The sequence below is a fragment of the Narcine bancroftii genome, chromosome 14, assembly GCF_036971445.1.
Source record: "Narcine bancroftii isolate sNarBan1 chromosome 14, sNarBan1.hap1, whole genome shotgun sequence".
Taxonomy (NCBI): domain Eukaryota; kingdom Metazoa; phylum Chordata; class Chondrichthyes; order Torpediniformes; family Narcinidae; genus Narcine; species Narcine bancroftii.
In genome coordinates, this window is record NC_091482.1 from 16,701,417 (window position 1) to 16,716,942 (window position 15,526).

Sequence of the window (15,526 nt, forward strand, 5' to 3'; positions counted from 1 at the left end):
GTCCCAACACCAAACAATCTTTGACACGATTGCATTAGCCGTGGCCAGAAAATGCATAGCGGTTACCTAGATTCCCATCTGGGTATATAGCCTGTTGGGATGAGGAAATGCACAGCTGTGTTCCCTTGAGAAGATTACTTATAACCTAAGAAATAAGTATGACACATTCTAAAATATACGGCATCGACAATGCATAGGTGCAAATCTTGAATCATGCCCCATCTCATCCTCGAGACCCATGTCCCCTCGGGATCTAGGTAAGTTTTGAAAATGTGAAATATGTGGGGCAGACAACGGATCCCTGACAATCTCTCTCTCTTTTTTTCTCTCTTTCCTTTTCTTTCCTTCTTCTCTTTACTTCCTTGGGACTTCTTTCTTTCGTTCTTTATTAACTTTTCATGGGAAGGTGGGCAATTACAGCCATCATGTATCATAGATTATTATTTTTTACTCTGTATTCAATTTTTTCCTAATTTTATTGATGTCATGTTTGGCTGTAAATTTAAATAAAATATTCAAAAAAGATTGTTAACAGCATTACCTCCAGATGGTGAACACACCAAGTATTTTCTTTTTACACTTTATTGTAAACCTTCTAACTAAATTCTTTCAAGGCTGATAAAGACTCATGAACTGACTCTGTAATCTTTAGTACAATTTGATGGGGTTATGCACCCCTGCTTGTGAACCACTGCTCTAATGAATATTATTCAATAATGTGGTGTTTTGCTTCTCTGAAAATAAATTGCGAATGCCCTGGATGTTTTATACCAGTGGTTCTCAACCTTTTTTTTCCCCACTCGTATACCACCTTAAGTATGTCATCGGTGCTCTGTGATTATTAAGGGATTGCTTAAGATGGTATGTGAATGGGAAGGGAAGGTTAAGAACCACTGCTCTAGACCCGATTCAAAATGAAATATTTTGCTTGAGAAAAATTGTCATTGGCCCATTTCCTTTGGAGTGATGAAACCGTGCACATAACGAGTCAATTAGGTACAATTAAAACAGTGGTTTTCAAACCTTTTTCTTTCCACCCACATACCACAGAGCATCTATGGCATAGGGATTACTTAAAGTGGTTTGTGAGTGGAAAAAGGTTGAGAACCACTGGGCTATACATTTCAACTGTTTTATTTAATTTAGACCAATTTTATAGTTCTTGTTGTAACTACAGTACTTTTTGGTAATCTATCCAAATGTGTGCCTGATCTAGCTTGCCAGAAATTACCCAGAAGGAAGATGTCAAGAGCAGTGAACCCATTCAGAAGGAATATGAACATGAAGAAATGTTAGCCCATGGGACATTAGCAGATGCTCCACAGAACAGAAAGATTGGAGAAGATTGCTCATGCAATTGACTTTCTAGAACTCAAAAAGATACGCATACTTTTGGACAAAGACCTGAGGTATGGCCACACTTGTTTTAATCTAACAGGTGAAAGAGGAGACCCTCATATCATTTGAGCTATATTTGGATAAGCACTTGAATTGGCAAGTAACAAAGGTTAAGATCCAAGTGCAGTTAAGTCGGATTGGTGTAGATGGATATTTGGTGGCTTGTGTGGATCAGATATGCCAAAGGGCTGCATGATGGCTTCTTTGACTGGTTGGGATTCACGTGGTAATTAGAGCCAGTGGCATTCAGGGCAATTTGGTCATTTTGGCAGACATCTAGTTGGCGAAATCTTCTTTGATGTTGTGAAGTGCACACCAGAAAGTCCAATCCAACATCAAATTACTTTGTCAGCAATGCTGGCCATGACATCACACTGAGAAGATTAAAATGATCTGCAGGCACCTGAAAGTTAATAGGATTCAGAATAATTGGGTTTGTAATTAGCACTTGGCATATGGATTCTCCTTTGGAGTGAGATCTGAAAGGTTCTAAGCTGCATGAAGAATTTTTGTGGAAATGGAACTGGAATTAACCAAATGCTGATTCAGAAATTTAAAGTTCTAAATCCTGAACTACTACTTAGATTTGACCAGTAATTTTCTCTTTCACTCATGCCTTGGTAACACTTATTAATTGCAGGATTATTAGTGAAGCTCTTATTAAAAATTAAGTTGGAGATAATTTCATCATTGAGCAGAAAATGACAATGTTTTTAATGGACAAAAGAATTAATGCCTTTGAATGAGCTTTCTGCTGTTTTAATGAAGGTGTTAACTGCACATTTTTTCACACAGCATTCAAAGGTAAAGATATATTACTGATGTTTCGAGCCTGAGCCCGAGCCCTCCTTCAAGGAATAAACAAAGCACATGAAGGTGTCAGAATAAAGTCTGTAAACTGGCAGGAAAGAGGAGTCCAGACGGACTAAAGGAGTTAATTGGATATGATAAGAGGAGAGGTGAGAATTGACTTTGGCTGTGAAAGGAGCCAGAGGGAAAGGGGAAGGGAGAGAGAGTGCTGAGGAAAGGCGATGCAGGGAAGATGAGGGTTAGGGTCAGAGTTGGTGTCAGAACAAATCTAATCGGGGAGCATTAGGGTAACTGTGGAGGGGCACTTTGCTGGCCTGCGGGTGGATGGGGGCGGGAGGGGGGAGGCACTGTAACTCATTGTTGGGGGGGGGTGGCCTGCAAATGCTTCCCCCCCACTCTGACGCTGACCTTAAGTGTGGTGGTGGATCTTAAAGGGAACCAGACTTGATATTAATGCCAGGTGGCTGGATGGAAGGTGTTCCTTCAATTTGCAGGTGGTCTCAGTCTAGCAGCAGGTGAGACCATGGACAGACAGGTCAGCAAGGGAATGGGACGAGGAATTGAATTGGGTACAGTACAACTTCAGTTTTAACCATTTTGGGTCAGGGCATTCCTTCCTACAAATTGTCCCAAGTACCCTGCGTTGAAAAGAATGCAAAATCTAGTTTTGCTTGAACAGTAACAGATTCAGAAAGGTGACCGTTGCAGCACCCTCTAAATCTGTGACTTTTCTATCAAGGACAAAGGTGAACACCACCATTAAAGTTCCCCTTAATATAACACCCCTGCTCTTTGACTTCCTTGCTAACAAATCAGTGATCCACGGGATGAAAGATAAAAGTTTGTTCTCTGCTCAAGCTTTGTCAAAACTCCAAACGCCATCTGATTCCTATTAGCATTCCCAGCTCCAGTTAACACAGGAGCAGCTCATCTTGCTAATAAATAAGCTGCTCTTCTTTCACGGTGAAACATAATACCTGTGAATTAGCCATTTGTTGAGCTGCAGATTAATCAATAAGACCTTTACAATTTACAAATTGCAACACAATGATTCAATATCTCGGATCTATTGCTGGACCTTTGGGTGATTAGTCTGAGCAATGCTGATATCTATTTAAAAAAAAATACATGCTATGCATGAAATTAACAAGAATACCAGGTAATTGAATAGTAGTGTTGTCGATTACATTGATCTTTTTGTGCTTGCGACAAAGGCTGAGGCATTAAGTAATATATGCATTGATGAATTTTTATGTATCTGTTGGCTACAGCTTTCCATCCAGCTAATCCAGTTGGTACTGACCATACTGTGAGAGCGATTGATGCCATTTATGGTGTTCCGGTACCGATGGAGATTGTGGTGTGGATCCAATTACACATTGGGGTGTTGAGTCCCAGGTCTTGGAGTTTCGAGGGGATGATGGGGTTAAATGCCGATCTGTAGTCGATAAAGCATTGCTCAGACTAATCACCCAAAGGTCCAGCAATAGATCCGAGATATTGAATCATTGTGTTGCAATTTGTAAATTGTAAAGGTCATATTGATTAATCTGCAGCTTTGCTGCCCAAGTGTTTCAGGGCTTTGTGTAGAGCCAGTGAGATGGCATCTGCCATGGACCTGTTGCTGCGGTAGGCAAATTGGAAGGGATCGATGTCGCTGTTCACTCAGGAGCTGATTCACTCTCCTGAAGGAAGCCCACACATCATCCTCGGATAATGACAGTAGAGGATCATCAGGGGTCACGGGGCTGGGCAGAGGCTTTTCCTTGTTCTGGTGGTCAAATCGGGTGTAGAAGGTGTTGAGTGAAACACGAAAGTCTGCAGATGATGTGATTGTAGTAAACGCACACCTAAATGCTGGAGGAACTCAGCCAGTCTTTCAGTGTCCATAAAAGACAAAGATATATTGCCGAAGTCTTCGGCCTGATTCCTTCTTCAAGGAACAAGCAGAATAAACCAAAAACAGAAAATCTCAGAATTCAGACAATACTGACTGGGGGAGGAATCCAGGCCAACAAAAGGTATTAATTGGATATGATAGGGGGAGTGGTGAGATTTTATCATGTCTGTGTGAAAGGAGAAGGGAAGGGAGAGACAGAGCTGGGGGAAAGGCGATGGGGAGGAAATGGGGGGAGAGGGGGTGTTCAGGCTCAAAACGTTGGAAGTATATCTTTGTCTTTTATGTGTGTTTTTAGTAGAATGGATTGAACTCTCTGGGAGTGAAGCTTTCCTGCTTTCTACTGCATCAGATTTGGCTTTGGAGCTGGTTATGTCATTTGGGCCCTGTCTCAGCTGTCGAGTATCCTTCATTGATTCCACTCTTGTCCAGAATCTTCACCTCACCCAGGAAACAGTTTTTCGTTGTGTCATGTTTGGAATCTCTGGACTTAAATACCTGTGACCTGGGTTTCAGCAGGTTCCGGATTTCACTGTTCATCGAGAGCTTCTGGTTAGGGAAAACCCTGAACCTTTGAAAACAACTGCTCTGATAAAATCTGAAATGACCCTTGTGTAATCATTCAGATTCTCAGCCGAGTCCTTGAACACTGACTCAAGGAAGTTCTGTAACCATTCTTCAGCTTCCCGTGACCACATTCTCGCTGTTCTGATCTCCAGAGCCTCTTTCCTTAGGCTCCGTCTGTTTGAAGGCAGAAGGAGCACAGACAGCTGATCTGACTTGCCAAAATGTGAACTTGGAAAGAACAGTGGGCCTTCCTTATCATGGTGTAGCAATGATCGAGTGTGTTGGGACCTCTGGTACAGCTGGTCACATGCTGGTTGTAATTGGCCTGGGTTTTCTTGAGACAGGCCTGGTTAAGGTCACCGTCTAATAATTTATTGTGTGTCAGGATGGTTTATCTTATGTTTAGTGACCACATCATCCAGCTCCTCAAGTGCCTGTTTGTAATCGGCATTAGGAGGGATACTTGAGTCTCAATGTGGACAAAACTAAGGAATGACCGCCCTCCACTCCTCTTCCACAATTGTGTAGTAGAGAGAGGGTGGAGAGCACCAGGTTCCTTGGAATTCACTTAACTAGGGACTTATAGTGGACACTATATATCTCCTCACTTGTCAGAAAGTCTGCACTTCTTGAGAAGACTGAAGCATGCAAGGCTACTGGCCTTAGGAGCTCTATCAAGCGTGTCCTGGCTGGCTGCATCACAGTGTGGTACGGTTGTGCAAAGAAATAGATTGGAGGTCAATCCACAGGACCATAAATGTGGCAGAGAGGATCAATGGAGTCTCCCTCCTCTCCATTGACATGATCTATTGGGATCGTTGTCTGTAGAGAGCACGCAAAATAATTGAGGACCCCCTTCAACCCTGCACACAGCATCTTTCAACTGTTCCCATCAGTGAAGAGATGCAGATATATATCAGAGCTAGCACCACCAGACTGAGGAACAGTTTCTTCCCACGGGCGGTGAGAATGCTGAATGACCAAAGGAACTACTGACACTAACCACCTTCGACTCTCATATTCATGAAACAATATTTATTTCTTCAGTTGTATTGATACATCTGTATTGTTTGTCTGTATATGAGTTATGTCTAGTTGTATGTCTTGCCTTGTGGACTGGAGAAGGCTGTTTTGCCGGGTTAAGCTTGTGCAAACAGTTGACAATAAACTTGACTGGACTCCAGCAAGAATCACTGATAGAACTTTTGGGGTAGATAGAAGGGTCTGCATTGAATCAAGATTTGCTCTCAGGCAGTGGAGCAGGAAGTTGACTTCGTATTATAAGGGAGGACATAGCAGAGAGCCGTCTGAAGCATTAGCAGTGAGAAAACCACCATATATTCCAAAGAAGATGAATGAACCATTGTGGATATTTCAATTTGCATTGTCAACTTGAATATTGTGTTTTAATTACTTTCTTTCTCAGTAAAATATACACACTATGTTCAAAAGGAATCCCACATTACAAGGAAACATCTTTCAGACTTTCTAAAACAAATGAAATGATAAAGGAAAATGTTGGGTTAACATTTGAGGTTGAACTAGAAAGGCCAACAGCCAGTTAATTACTTTTGAATTCTGGTCATTCATCATTATGCCATGACTGTTTGTGAGAGTTTATTTGAAAGCACCACACTTGTGATAGTCTTGAGTCATTCGTGCAGTTGGAAGAGGTGTTGGTGGTACTGGGATAGGGAAAAATGTATGGTAATAAACCATTTCAGATTATCCATCTTTATCTGTTGAAATTTTAGTTGTAATATGCTTGAATTCTCCCCATAAATTCTCAGGGCTAGGTGTTTATCATATGAATTTGTGAACATACCAGTGCTGCATTTAATGATTACCTGAACTCCCATGAAATTTGTAATTTATCATTTGCTTGATATTCATGGAGATGTTAACTGTGTACTCAGTTGAACATCAAATATTCCATATCAATATTTTTCCCGGAAAAAGCCATCGACACCTGTTAACATCTGTTTTAGAATTTTCAAACCTTCTAACTCTGTTTTGTGAGCCCATCCTTCCCATTTTTAAATGAAAGATCATTGATCTGAAGTATTAACTAATCATCTTCTCTCCACAGCTCCTCGTGTAGCTTCGGCATTTCCTTCTTCATTGACATGATGAGACATTTATGCCATGTTTGGCAAAATAACAACAATGACAGGTTGTTTCCCATGGTGGGAGAGACCAGGACAAGAGGGCACAACTTGAGGATTCCACTGAGAACGGAGATGCGGAGAAATTCAGAGTGAATCTGAGGAATTTGTTGCCAAAGGCAGTTGTGCAGGCCAAGGCATTGGCATAGATTGATAAGTTGATTTGCTAGGGCATGTTATAGGGAGAAGATTGGGGAGGAGGCTGAGCAGGAGATGGATCAACTCATGATTGAATGGTGGAGCAGACTTGATGGGCTGAATGGCCTATTTCAGCTCCCATGTCTTGAGACTTTTAGATGCCCTTCCCCCCCAAATTACACCCAGTTGGCCTGCAACCCCCGTACGTTTTGAAGGGTGGGAAGAAATCAGAACACCTGGAGCAAACCCACGCAGACCCAGGGAGAACGTACCAACTCCTTAAAGGCAGCATCGGATTAGAACCCAAGTTGCTGGGGCTGTAACGGCATTGTGCTAACCTCTACACTAACCATGCCATCTTCTGTTCTTATAACAGCCTTCCACACAAATTAATTCATTGCTAACGTCCTTAAGATCCTGTAAAGAAGTTATTTTTGTTTTTACTGTTGATTGTTTTCAATAACACTAGCACATCAAAATTAATTCCTTAATGTTTAGAGGAGTGAGTCTGCTCTATATTTTAAAAAAATATTCATCACACAATACTTGTCAAAAGTTTAATTCAGATGTTCAAAGTATAATGCGATAGTCTTCAAAGAGTAAGTTAAATTTCAGTATCAAAATTTGGTGTAGTATCTCTTATCTCTCCTCCCTGACAGCAATGGTCCCTTGTACAATCCTCCTTCACTCTAATGCAGAGGTTCATTAATTTGAAAAAAAAACTCTCTCATTTGTTAGACCATGACAGTTTTAATCATCTGCAAGTGAAGTCAAGTAATGGTTAATTAACTGAATAACCATTATACCCCAAGTATGCAGTGGAATAGCACATTTGGAAATGCTTTAATCTCTATTTGAAAGTCAGCACTTGAAGGTGAAATATAATGCATAATTACAGCACATTCCATACTCGAGTGACATATCCCTTTGGGTTAGTGTAAGTACCAAACATAAAATTGCAACCTGTCAGCTGCAATTGTGATAAACCCAGTTAAATTAAGGCTAAGGAGAGTATTTGCCTGTAGTCTTCAGCCAAATGTTACATCTCTGCAAAGAAGGTCATTTTTGATGTGTGATTATTTTCTCCAGTTATAAAGTGATTAATTACTATTGTGAATTGTAATGTCTAAAGAAGGATGATATAATTACCAATTTCGTACTCAATTATGATCACTATCTGATTAAGTGAATTAAATATTCTGTGCGGAATTTCCCATCCTAATCTGAAACTCGAGTCCTGCTTACAGTTAAATTACCTCTGAACATAGTATTGTGTTTCCATTAATTATTTGTGATTTTTTTCCCCAAAAGTTCTTATTGCATTGAATTTATCAAAAAATACAATGCTACAAAAATAGCCGTATTTTCTATCTATCATACTCCAATAGACTCCAATGTTATTTTTGTTGGGTAATATGAAAGTGATTAGCTCTAAATTACGATTAACTATGTATCAAATTGAATTTTTACAATTGGCTTTAGCCGTTTCTAGGAAGTGCATAGCCATTACTTGGAAATCAATATGGATTTAGAGATGGAGAGGTGACATGTGGAAATGTGTTCTTGTATTCCACTTGGGAAAATGACATATAGAATGGTACAGTATAATTTTATACATCAGTTACATATTATGCCACAAAAGCTTAATAGATTCAAATTAGATATTTTGGATAAGCATTTTCGATGTAAAAAGGATATAGGTACTTTTTTACATTCTACATGGACATATCCCAAAATGAATTCTTTTTGGACTAATTTAATGGAATTTCTTCAACAGGTAATAAGTGTTAAGTTCCCAAGAAACCCAATGTTGTTTCTTTTTGGGGATATATCATGGATTAGTCCAGATTTAAAATTGGATTGGTTTCAAAAGGAATTTTTAAAAATCCCGCTGCCAGTTTCCAGAAAATGTATAGCCGTTTCATGGAAATTGGATACTCATTTAGTATTAGATAGATGGCCTAGTGAAATGTGAAGATGTATACCTTTGGAAAAGATTACATATAATCTAAAGAACAAATATGATAATTTTTTGAAAATTTGATTTCCATATATGCAAAAGATTGGTGTTATAACTTTAAAAGTAACTACGTAACGTTAATTGGTAGAATATGATGCAACTTTGTCAATTCCCGGCCTCATCTTAATATTTCATTTTATTATTTTTGCTAGATGTTTTATATGGTTTTTTTTATAAATATACTTAGATTTTGACCAAGTGTTATAAGTTACACAGTAGTGTTTTATTTTACTCTACACATTATATTTAAAATATATATTGATAGTTGTAAGTGTTAGAATAAATTAGGCCATAATTTATCTATAGGGTAACATCCAGTATTGTTTTAACATTAGTCTATTCTTTTGTTTTTCTTTCTCTTTTCTTTTATTTCTTTGGGGGTTTTTCTGTGTTGGAGGGAGTGGATGGGAAAGGGGGAGAAAAATGATATAAAAACATGTATTGATTTTGAGATATAGATATTTTGGCTTTATATGTAATTTTTACATGTGCCAATAAAACAAAATTTGAAAGTAAATTGGTATTAATGCAGAGGTGTTGGCTAATAACGCCATTTATTTGCCAAACAACTTCTGTTTTGGTAGTGGTCTTAGATTTTGTTTTTATAATAAAATATAATTTGTTTGATTAAGACTGATTAAGAGTACTGTGGAAGAAAGAGCATGATCTGAGTGTAGGGTACTTTTAATTTGTATTCTGTGTATATTTTTGGGGGTGAAATTTCAATAAAAAATACTGAAAAAGAACAAATAATATAATTTAACATAATAAATGCCATTTTTCTTGAAAATATGGAGCCGCAGTGATCCTCTCTATAGTGCAACTCATCATTATTGTTGAGGACACAGTTAGATTCCTGCCTCCCTCATCTCCCCATCACCTTGTCTAATGTCATTAATGTTTGCTAGGAAGCCTTGTCCAATGGAATAATGTTGGGCATTTGGTTTGAGTTGCATGTTAATCTGGCACCCAGCATTGAAAAGTCCTCAGCAATATCTTCCAAACATTCTGCTCCTTACTCCTGCATGAAGGAATCGGGATTGAGGACAGAAAACTATTCTGATTAAATATTCTTGGCACTCCTTTATGAAGCCAGCCCAGACCCGGCTAAATGAATAATTTTATTGTAATTATGCAGAATTATTGTTCATGAACTCACTTCCACATCTTTCCATTTCTCTTCACACTTTATCCATTGATCACTGGAGGTGGAGAGGGTGAACAAATTTAGGTTCTTGGGAGTCACTATCTCAGATGATCTTTCCAATGGCTTCGTGAAGAAAGCACATCAACTCCTCGACTTCCTCAGGAATTTGCCAAGGCTTGGTATGACACCAGAAACGCTGGCAAATTTCTACAGAGGTGTGGCGAAAAGTGTGCTGACTGGTTGCACCATGGTCCGATGTGGAAACACTAACACCCCTGAGCGTAAAGTGCTCCAAAAGGTAGTGGACACAGCCCAGGACATCACAGGCAAAACCTTCCCTACAATTGAGTACACCTACAGGGAATGCTGCTGTCGGAGGGCAGCAATAAACATCAAACCAGCAGACGCTCTGTTCTCGTTACTGCCATCAGGGAAGAGGTAGAGGTAGAGGTAGAGGTGCCACAAGACTCACACCACCAGGTTCAGGAACAACTGCTACCCCTTTACCATCAGACTCTTCAATGATGAATTAAATCAGAGACTCATTTAAGGACTCTTACTTGTGCACTTCATTGATTTTCTTTGCTCTCTCTCTGTATTGCACAGTCAGTTTGTTTATATTTGTTATCTGTTTACAGTTCTTTATTTGTTTACATGTTTATGCTGTGTACAGTTTATTTTTTGCATTAGCAATTAGTGGTAATTCTACTGCACCTGCAGGAAAGTGGAATCTCAGTGTTGTATGTTACCCTATAGATAAATCATGGCCTAATTTATTCTAACACTTACAACTATCAATATATATTTTAAATATAATGTGTAGAGTAAAATAAAACACTACTGTGTAACTTAAAACACTTGGTCAAAATCTAAGTATATTTATAAAAAAACCATATAAAACATCTAGCAACACTGATCAATCACCGCACGATGTGTTATCAATCCTCCCTTTCCTGACAGCTCACATCTTCAGCTACATGTCTGCATGTCTCTGCTATCTGCCCATCCTTGCTATCACTCTTTATCATTGGGCTCTTGGTCACTCGTGATATTTCCAACTTCCACTGACATCCATCATTATTTGATCAGCTTCTGTGAAGTGCCTCTGGATTTTGAATTTCACCTTGCATGCACTCTGTGAATGAAAATAATGGAGAATGCCTGAATTCTCATAGCTAAGATAAACCCCTCTGGCCAAGCAATGGGTTCTGTAAACTGCTGTACTGCTGGAGAGTTGGTGAAATAGCTCATCACGATTCCCTGTACTGAAAAAGTGTACTTTACTGATGAAACAATTTATTTCCAATCAAGAGAATGGAATAAAATAGTTTCTATGGATGAGAAGGTGATGCAACCTATAAAGAGGATCAATGGTTTATACAAAGCAATCGCATGGTGGGCTGAAAAGATATCCACTCGCCCCTGGATTGGAGCTGAGGGCATTTGTCATCCCATTTGAAGATAAGTACAAAATACTATTGATCACTGACAACCCTGTACCATTGTGATATATGAGTATGGCTGTTAATTGCCGTTGTTATATATAGTTACAGATACTAATTACCTTGCCATGGTAGGAATCAAAGGAAGTTGCCAATATCAATTATGCTTTGGGCAAGCATATAATTAACCTTCAAAGACTGTAAATCTGTAAGGGCTGTTAATGACTTGCCACAAAGATAACCTCACTATTATCATTAAAAGATCAGTTGGATGTGGTAGATTAGGAGCTTGCACCGTAAAAGATGATCAAACCCGAGGACATGAGAGATCTCCTGGTTTGTATGGGGATGACACTGTGACACTTCCATTAAATTCCCAGCTGTGCTTGCACTTTTCTGCAAAACGAATGCTTAAGGGGCTAATGTTCTGTATTTGCCACCCCTGGGAAATCCAGAGATGCAATGTCCCTGAGTTTCAATTATTTTTCCAATAGACACTGCCAATGAGTGACTGTTGCGGCAGATTGGCAAATTTACTCCTCAAACATCACTGGGAGGTACGTGCACAATGCAACGATCTCCCTCTTCTTGCGTCCCTGCTTTTATTTGCACAAAATCAAGGAAGGAAGTTCGTTTTGCAGGACCACTGGTATGCACTGTGTGAAGGAGGAAGCCGCCAAGATGAGTGCTTAGGAAAGAATTGTGACTGGGATGTGTTGGCATCAATTTAAGCACAGCCTGAGGCTGAAACATAGGAATCCCACCTGCTACCCACAAATCAAGGGAACAAAGTAATCAAAGTTCTCAAAGTGATGCATGAACAAACTCGAGGATGAGATCCTCGCCAAGATCAATGCCTCACAAGACAGTGGCAATAGAAAGAAACTATTTTTCGTAGCCTAAAACAGCCTGAATATGCCTGAGATTGTCTTATCTCGGAAGCTAAGCAGGCTCAGGCCTGGTCAGTACCTGGAGTACTACGCCTGCGAACACCTGGTGCTGCGAGGGGTGACGGACAAAGTGCCAATTCTCTATCTGCCTGACAGTAGGCAAAAGTTAAAGAATTTCCTGTATGTTACATTATAAATGTAGCATACATTTCCCTTCAATTTGATCTTAATGGACCCATGATAAGTGAGAGTCGATCCCCTTTCCTTATCATATCCAATTAATGCCTTTTGTCTGTTGGTCTGTACTCCTCTCCCCTCCCATTCTTCCCCATTATCTGCCCCAGCCTTCAACGCCGACACCCGCCTTTTTTTGTCACTAGCACCTTGAGGAAGGGCCCAGGCCTGAAATATTGCAGATATACCTTTACCTCCTATGGACATTGCAAGACCGGCCGAGTTCCTCTGGCATTTCTGTGTTTTGAGTTTCACTTTTGACAGGTTAAGGATTGCAGATAACCAGAAAGGTTCTGAATCGCAAGGACGAGTTGCCATTGTGAGAAGAAATGTGCAACTTGAAACTGCCAAATCTTGTTTCTTTACTATTAGAGAACTTTTAATACTTGGTGAAATGTGAACAAAATCCAAAGCCAGATTTAACTTTTAGCTGGGTTTGTAGTCAGGCACTTTATCAAGTCACGTTTTTGATTGCTTTTTTTGAAATTAAGGAAGAAAATCTGGCCTTTATGTCCAGTGAGAACCTTTGACATCTTTCAGGTCCTAGAGTTAAAATGGAAATTAAATTTAGATATACAACACAGTAACAGGCCCTTCCAGCCCATAACCCTGTGCTGTCCAAATTCCCCAATATTACAAACCCCGCCCATTTTGAAGGGTGGGAGGAAACTGGGACACCCGGAGAAATCCCAAGCAGACACATTGGGAATGTACAAACTCCTTACAGACCGCACCACATCCAAACCTGGGACGCTGGCACATTAATAGCGTTTTGCCAACCGCTACACAATCTGTGCACCTTTTATGCTAACAGTGCCATCCTTTATGCTAACGGTGCCACCCTCTATGTTATCCGTGCTGCCCTAAGAATAGTTAGAGGTGGCATCAATATTTAGAGAGCAATTAAAGAGGGAACAGTGTTTGTGTTTTGCAACAGTCTCCATTAGACAATGATTGGTGAACGAGAAGATAGGGAAGACACATAATTGAAAAAAAAAGTTTCCCACTGTTCTGATTTTGGGTTATATTTCAGTTGGTTTTATGAAGGCCCATCTGAAACTTTAATTCTCTTCCCTTCCCTCAAAAGCCATCTGAACAGTGTTTTTCAGCTTTTGTCTTGGATTTCCAGCATCTGCAGTATTTCTTTGATTTCTACTTACTCTACAGAAACCTTGACACTTATATTTATACTGCTTGCATGCCACGTCTTTTTGTCACTGGTACTCTGGTGTTGACAGCTTTCTGACACATCGTCTGAGCAGTTTACTAAATGCCATGTTGTCTGCCAAGGTCCTCAAGTAATACTTGTCTTTAAATGAAGGTGGTGGTGCCTGCTGCCTGGAAAGTGACCATTTTGATCACAAGCGAGCTGGCCCTCCTGTTCGTGCCAGACTTCCCAGAAGTCCGCTCAAGTGCCGAAATTGAGCAGAATCTCCAGGGACTTACAATTCAAGCCAGTTCTTCAGTTACTTTGCTGTCCTGTGGATGAGATATTTAATCCAAACTCCATCTGCTCTTGAAGATTCTACAGTCCTATTTCAAGGGACAGGAGAGGAATTATGTCAAGTATTTTGGCCAATGTTTATCTATTAACCAGTGGCACTGAAACAAAATTATCATTTCTGTACTGACAATAACCACAGCAGCAGTGCGAGTATAAGACAGCTTTAATAAACTAATATGTACACTAAGAGGTCTTGTCTCTCTGCAAGATGAACCCAGAAGGCTAGACTGTAGCTCTGGAATGCTTTATATACAAGGTCACTGGGAAGACCCCTGGTGGCCTAGTGGTGTTATAACATTGTATTTCTTAAGACCTGGCCATGGGTAAATGTGGCTGGTGCATTGACTTTGGCACAACAGTGATCATGGTTCAAATGGATCTTGTTGACTGCAAGTCATTTTGGGACATACTGAAGGAAGGAAAAGTGGCAAATAATGAGGACTTAGTCTTTTTTCTTAGCTATTGCCATTGAGTCTATCACCATGGTGTGGAAGTTCAATTCACAATGAAGTAATAGTGTGTGTAATATGGAGGATTATGTGTGTCACGTGATCCTACCGATGGGCACCTAGTTGAAAGTCACCTCACTTGCCAATCGTCAAACTCTGCCCACAGGTCAGCACATACCTGACCATTGGCCCCTTTAATTACCTAATCAACACCTGGGCCGGACACACCAGCCGACTGCACTATAAAGCCCACCACGTATGGACCTGCTGCCTCTTTTATCCCTGACACGAACCCCAGTTCCACTCCAAATTGTGAACCATGGGCGAGGCTGGAGAGTCATTGGATAAGTTGTTCACTGACAAAGGGTGGGCAGCTGTAGCGTGGTGTACATAGAGATTGTAGAGCGTGTCGAAAGAATCAAAGATGTTGATCCAAACCAAGGCTTTTATTAACTAAAAGACTGGAGGGTATCACATGTAGGTCGACCAGTCCAGAATGACCTGGTCTGGCTAGGAGCAATCCTTTAAGACCTGCCAGTAGGTGTGGCTACACTCTCAGCCAATCACAGTCTTCCTACACTACAATCTGTACATAGACACATTGGTGATAAAATCTGTACTATCACAGAGATCACCATTATTGTAAGCCTAGTTTAGCTGTGCCTGCACTGTATCAAGGGCTGGTGGGTATTGTAGTACATTCCTTGACTGTAAAGCTATATTTCTGTGGGTGACTGTGAGTATTGGTTAGCTGTGGTATCGGATGCAATATTATTGTGTGATCCTCGCAAGAGTGAGTGCGTGTGAGTGTGCGCGCGTGTCAATTAACCCTATGCGTGTGAATAAAGATCAGGTTTATAATCAG